Raw genomic sequence first — 6,885 nt, forward strand, 5'->3', positions numbered from 1 at the left:
GATCAATTGGCTATCAGCCTTTGCCTGCTAATACTTGTAGAGAGAGTGAAAAATGAATATTCAGGAGAGAAGTAAATTAGTAATAATTATTATTAGTAGTAGTTATTATTATAACAGCAGCCTATTGCTTACTACTTTTTAATTGCTGCTGCAATAGTTCATCAGTTAATTCTAAGTTTTCATTTTAGAATGTGTCAGTCTAAGATTACATTCTTGTTTGTTAGTGGGTTTATTTTGGCTATAATTACCAATGGCTTGATGAATGTCCTTCAGTCATCTACTGTCATTACTTAAATAGGAAGCAAAGTCGTGAAAAGCATTTTAATAGTGGCATAATTTTTTCACATACTGCTGGGTTTGCGCTGGGCTGACCCAGCAGTACTCTGAAAAGAGTTTTAGCTAGATTCTCCTTTCCACCCCCATTATTTCTCAGCCTGGATAATACTGGTTTATATCTGTTGATGCTGAGACATGTAGACACATGGCTAGATATCCACCTTTCATGACTCTTCTGACTCAGCCACCTTTCCTGGCTGTTACAAAACTAGGTCTGTCCCATGAAGCCATCAATAATATAACAGGAACAGTACCCTGCAGGTAGAGCAGAGGAACAGAGCCCAGGGTCTTAATTATTCAGCAGCATTACGGGAAAGACAAAGTCATGCTTTTCCTTATTTTCAGGGCCAAGTTTCTGGGAATTTTTAATATCATAATACCATAATATCAGAATTACATTCACTTCTATGAAAATGGCTAAACAACAGGCAAGCAACGCGACATGCTTCTTTGGATAGTTGTGCAGATAATTGTGATTTGAGAATGAAATAAAATGAATAAAATACCTTAGGTACTGTAGCTGAATGCTGCATTCAATAAATAGTCAGCTGTGGTTTGGATTTAATAAACATTTTCTCCTTTCCTTTCTCTCTGCTTTTGTCCTCTCTTCACATGCAGGAAGAGCAGTCCATCACAAATAAAATCAAGCAGGAAAGGATTTGCAACCCTGCGGATAGATAAGGTAAATAAGATAATCCATGTTGAGCCATTTCCCTTATCTGATTCATAGAAAAATGTCAATTAGTAAAACCCAATCAAGAGGTTTTTTATGCCTGTAATTACACATTGCATATTGAGCTACTACAGTAGATAACAGATTCCACATAAATTATGTCCATACCAGCAGAAAGTTCAAAATGTTTCCCATTTTCATTAAAAATCAGGGCTTAAATTTTTGAAAATAATCATCTTTAGGAAGATCAAAATATTTGTTTATTAATGAAAGACACTACGTTGCCGTTGTATTGATGCTTTTTTATGCTTCAGCTGCATAGCCAGAGCAGGAGTAGGCAGTGTTCCAGGCCAGACAAAAAACTCTATGCTCACAGTGCTTAAAAATGATATCACAGGGCTGTTCACTCAACTCGATTTGACCATGACATGAGGTTCATCTTCCCCGGTGGATGGAGTTGAGTTTAATAGAAAAAGGCAATGATTATTTAATTTTTATCCTTATAGGGATTCTGTTCTGTTTATATTCCTTTAAAAACATTTTTGCATTCATTCATTATTCATTCATTATGCATTCATTGGCCTTATTTGTGTGTGTGTGTGTTCGTGCCTGCGTGTGTGTGTGTGCGTGTGCTTGGCAGTTTCCGCTGCTAAACCACTGTATCTTCTGTCTCCAAAATGCTTCCAAAATGTAGTCCTATTCAGTTAATAAGCAAAAGGAGAGTTCCTCTCATTAGGGACTCTTGGTACTCCCTTAATATCTGTTAATGGTACAGGATCGTATTAAATTTGCTGAGGCCTGCCCTGCCTTGCATCTGATTCCCCCAACTGACTGGTAATATAATACTTTACTGGGCAAAGCAGGCATATCTATAGGTGAATATGTATTGGGCTGCTTAATCTAGTCTGGATTTCTATAGGCAGATTTTCCTCATCTCTCATCTGCTCTGGATTTTGTCATCCTGTGCGGACTCCCATAACCCAGGCTGTTTGATTCAGGACAAGTTTCACAGGTATAGGTATACATCCAAACAGACACACACGTAAGCACACGATTGAGCCATAAACACAATGTACAGCATAGGTTGTTTTCACACATTGACTCATTCGGTGTCTCAAGAAAATTAAATTATTTTATTGTCTTATAGGTCCTGGGATGACCCCATACTTTTCAAGGCACTAGATGGGGCTGGGAAAACTGAGGAGTATATGAATAGCATACTTTAATGTAGCGGGATGAGATTTCACTGCAATGATGGGGTCTATTGTTTCCTGGACATCAGTCATGCTTGTCTCATCTCACTCCTAACGCTTTGCATCCACCAGAGCATCCATGAACAACCCCACCCATTCCTGCTTAAAATAACGCAATGCAGGTTGCATAGGTGTGACCTCACCCAGAGAAATGTGATCTGTGGCCTTTGTGACTTTAATGTGGCTCATCACTCTTCCCATCCATAATGGATGACTGGCTCCTGTAGAGTGTATAGGGGAGCTGTCCCTGGACGTCGGTGTAGATGAACTTGAGACCACCATTCAAGGATTTTCAAAGCGTCCTTATACAGGTACATTTTTGTTACTTAATTTCCATCATTACGTGTGTTCTTAAATAATTGAGAAAATTATCAAAAAAAGAGGTGGCAGATTCATTCTGAATTGCTAAGCATTAGCCCTGTTGACTTATTTAGGCAGATGCTGGCTCCAGCACACAAACAGGAAGCTCGGCAGATTGTAATACTTGAGGAGCAAAGCCAGCTAACAACAAGCTTGCTATTATTAAACTTGCTATTAAGCTAGCTATTGAATCCAGAATCGCATAAGCAACAATGAGTGCTAACAGGTAGAGCAGGCACCTCATTCAAAAAATACTCTTTGCTCAAATTGTATCTTAAATAGTGGCATATGCAGAAATCCATGAGTAGTTATTTATAAAATCACTTTGACATGGATATGATCGTATTTCACTGCTGGTTATGTGGAGGTATTGCACATTCAAGGGCTGCGTTTGCTGTTTAAGAATAGCATTTCATTGGTAATCAATTTTAGACATGAAGATTTGCAAGAAAAGTTGAAATACAACCTTATTTAGAGGAAAATTGTTGGCCACATTCACAAGAAGGAGTAATGGTAAAGCACATTCACTTGGGTTCTATGTTACATGAGACTTAAATATCACAATATTTTATTCCACACATGTCTAATGATTTAACAGGTCTACAACTGGGCAACCAGCCTACATAAACAGTTTTGCCACAGCAAACAATACTTGGCACATCTTACCAAAAGAATTACGTCATTCCCGACGCAAGAGCTCGGGCAATGTGGTATGTGCCAACTTTCACAAGAAGCTTAAATGTAGCTGTATGAGGGAGTGGTGAGTCATTCAAATTTGGTTGGGCCTATGCATATCCATGCAGCGAAATCTCTTCCAGTGAGCTTAAAGGGAATGTTATGCAGCAGTTTAGAGTAGAAATGTGGTTAGTGAGGTGATAGCGAAAGTGGAGAGGCCGTTTACTGAGAGACAATTTCTTAAATGTTGCATGCTACAGGTTGTCAATACTCCATGCCCAGAGTCGGACTTATATAAAACATGTGCAAATACAGTGGCAGAGTGGATCATTGAGATATCAAATGGCATTTATGATCCGCTGCATGAGAAAGCCAAAGATTTCAGGGTTTATTCTGTGGTGTCTGATGAGAGCATTGAAATGACAACGCTCAGCTTGCTCTGTTTGTCAGGGGTATCCATGATATGACAGCACATCAATTGTCATGAGCCATATTATACAGATTGTATAACAATAGACAACTATTGAGGTTGTGACTTATTCAGTAGATCTGTGTGGGGTGCTGTCTGTAAAATGTTGCACATACTGTAATCCTGCTATATTTGTACACATTTAGCATTGTAAAGTTCACAAAATGTACTACAATTTTCAAATGTGTTTAGAGAAATGTGTCTAAAACATTGAAATCGATTCTTTAGGAGTAATACTGTACATTAAAGCAAGATTGAAAAATAATACATTATATATAAATACATATGTCAACATGCAGGGTGTTTGATGATGTTTTTCATTAAATAAATGAAATATTAATTTTAAAAATGCATTTTGTGTTTTCTTAGGTTCCTTTTGTTTAATATTAAACTTTGTATAAAGATCAGAAACTACTCAGTGTGACAAATATGGAATACTAGAGAAAAGGGCAAATATGTTTTCACAGCACTGTATCTGGAGTGATCTATGTCCCTCTGAGAGAAAATGAAAAGACTTCATCTTGGCATTGGCAGTCATAAAGATGGCTTTCTGGACATATGAATGGCATTTCCATAGTCCACACACCACTGAGAGTTCCTTAGATGTGGACAGGGATGGGTTGACCAGGTTGGTCAGGTAACATCTGTGGTGATTATTCCTTCTGGAATGAGACATGGAGCACAAAGGAATCATGGTTAGACACGTGGTAGGAGGTATAAAAAAAGAAGTTAATGCAGATAATCTGTAAGAAGGCCATACAAGCTTTCTTTCACTTCATCACTAGCAACTGAAAGGAGTGATGCAAATTGATGGGGAAGCTGCCTTAAGAAAGAGTCTTAAGAAAAAATGGACTGGTGGCATTAGTTCAGAGAAAGCTGGATGAAGGAAAGTAGATCCCACCATTGCTTTGCAGTGAATTATTCATCAGAAGGCAGTCCGCAGATTTCATAGTTATGTAAGTTGAAATGCATGAATTACATCAGATCGTGGGGCTTACAGCATCCTCAGTTCCGTGCCTTTCTGGAGGAAATTGAGGCAGAATATGGTGATGTTCTGTACTCTACAGCTGGCTGAAGAGGTTGAGTGGAGAGAGGAAGTCAAGGCATTCATGAGGGAGGGCAAATTGCATGTACTTGAGCTTGACGACTAGGCAGATGGACTTAGACTTTTTAGCTGATATCACACAGAAGCTAAACACTCTTAATTTGAAGCTGCAGGGCCCAAACCGTCTTGTTACTGAGATGTTTAGCAATGCGAATGCATTCTCCATTATAGTCAGATTATGGAAAACCCATCTTACTGAGTAACATCTCAGCATGCAAGTTTTATGGAAGAGGGAAATGCAATTTAGTGGTGATTAGTATGTTGCTTTCATTGAGAAACTACAGCAGGAAATTAATCATCGATTCACAGACTTCAAGAGTCACAGTGCCACTTTCCAGATGCTTGTAGACCCCTTCTCCTTTGATGTGGACAGTGCTCCAAGCGTGCTACAAATGGAGTTTATAGACATGCAAACCTCACAGAAAAATATGTAGACGCACAAGAAAAAACTGAGATGATTGAAAATGCTAAGAGATCTACCTCTCTAACCATAACCCCTATCTCTCCTTCTCAGAACTGTCCAAAATGTTGGTCATGTGTCAGGAAACGCATATCTTTGTGAGAAACTATTCTGCACAATGAACTTTGATAAGTAAAAATACAGATCCAGACTGACCGATGCCCATCTTCAGGCCATTCTCAGCATGGCCACTGCCAGCTCCTTCAAAGCAAATGTGGCTCATCTGTCTCAGCATAAGAACAGTCTGACAGCAAGCACTAAGCAAACATGGAGCAAAATGTGCTAAGATGATTGCATATAGTTAAAATTCACTGGTACAGTTTTTTTACCCCCAGTTTTTCAAGTGGTCCCTGTGAGGAAAAGACAACCTGACCACTGGCCCCCAGGTAATTTAAGTTTGAGTCCCCTGACGTAGAGAGAAGCCAGCAAAATCACAGCTGAGAGAGTGCCAGGCAGAGAGGATTCATTTGAATCACCAACTCTCAGGCTTTAAAATCCAATGTGCTGGAGTACAGACACAAAACATCACTTTATATACAGTTAAAAGCGAAAGTAGAAATAAAATGACATTTAAATTGTAGTCAGATAAGTTGCCAGATTGTCAGATGGAAGATTGTTGTTAAGTATTTGTCTCCCTAAACTTTGTTAAAGAAAAGTTGTTAATAAGGAGATAAGTAAAATCCCAACTCAGCTACTAAGAAACACTACTGAATGACAAAATATAATCTATTAATTAATTTATTATATGTTTGCTTATTTGTTTATTTGTCTATATTTTGGTCAGTGCCCACCCAAGCATTGACCCTATATCACTGAGCCAACATGCTTTACGCAGTGATAGCTGTCTTTCTACCATATCCCAAATCAAAGTGAAACATTAGGCTTGATATATTTTACAGTACATTTGACAATGTGTGCAGGTGGTAATTCAGTATATCCACTGTAATATACTGTAAGTATCTTCCTGACTTGTATGACCCTAGCTCTGTATCATTTCTATATATTATTAATGATATGCCTGGGAGTTCCTGCTGTTTGTATTAAACAGCAGATTTTTAAATACGTATTCTCAATATCTGCTCCTCAAATTAATTAATCTTCCTCTTGAAAATTATTGGCAAGGTAAAATCAACTATAAATGGAATGGTTGTTACCTGAGACTGGGTGTGAATAAGACAAGACAAGGCGCGTGATCAGAAATGTTTCATAGCACGTATGAGCAAATGAGTGCAAACAGCGGCTTTTTCTAGTGCAGTCGACACATCCACAAGGGGTTCATTAAAAGCGATTGGATCTGCAGGGACTACACCTGCTCCTGGTAGAGTGCTTACCCAGCACACATCTGCTGGCCTTCGTGGGGGGTAGGGGTGAGGCTGTGCTAGGGGCAGGGACGTTTTTGCCGCAGAGCTGTTTCCCAGCATCCTCCACTGCAGGTGCATGCTGCTCACCCTGCTCTTCAGCACCTGCTCTTTATGTATTCCTTCCTCTTCAATGCTGCTGCCCACTCTCTATAACTAATTCTGACTTGCTGGTTTTGTCTCAGGTGAAAGAAGC

This window comes from Anguilla anguilla, chromosome 2 (assembly GCF_013347855.1).
Source record: "Anguilla anguilla isolate fAngAng1 chromosome 2, fAngAng1.pri, whole genome shotgun sequence".
Classification (NCBI taxonomy): domain Eukaryota; kingdom Metazoa; phylum Chordata; class Actinopteri; order Anguilliformes; family Anguillidae; genus Anguilla; species Anguilla anguilla.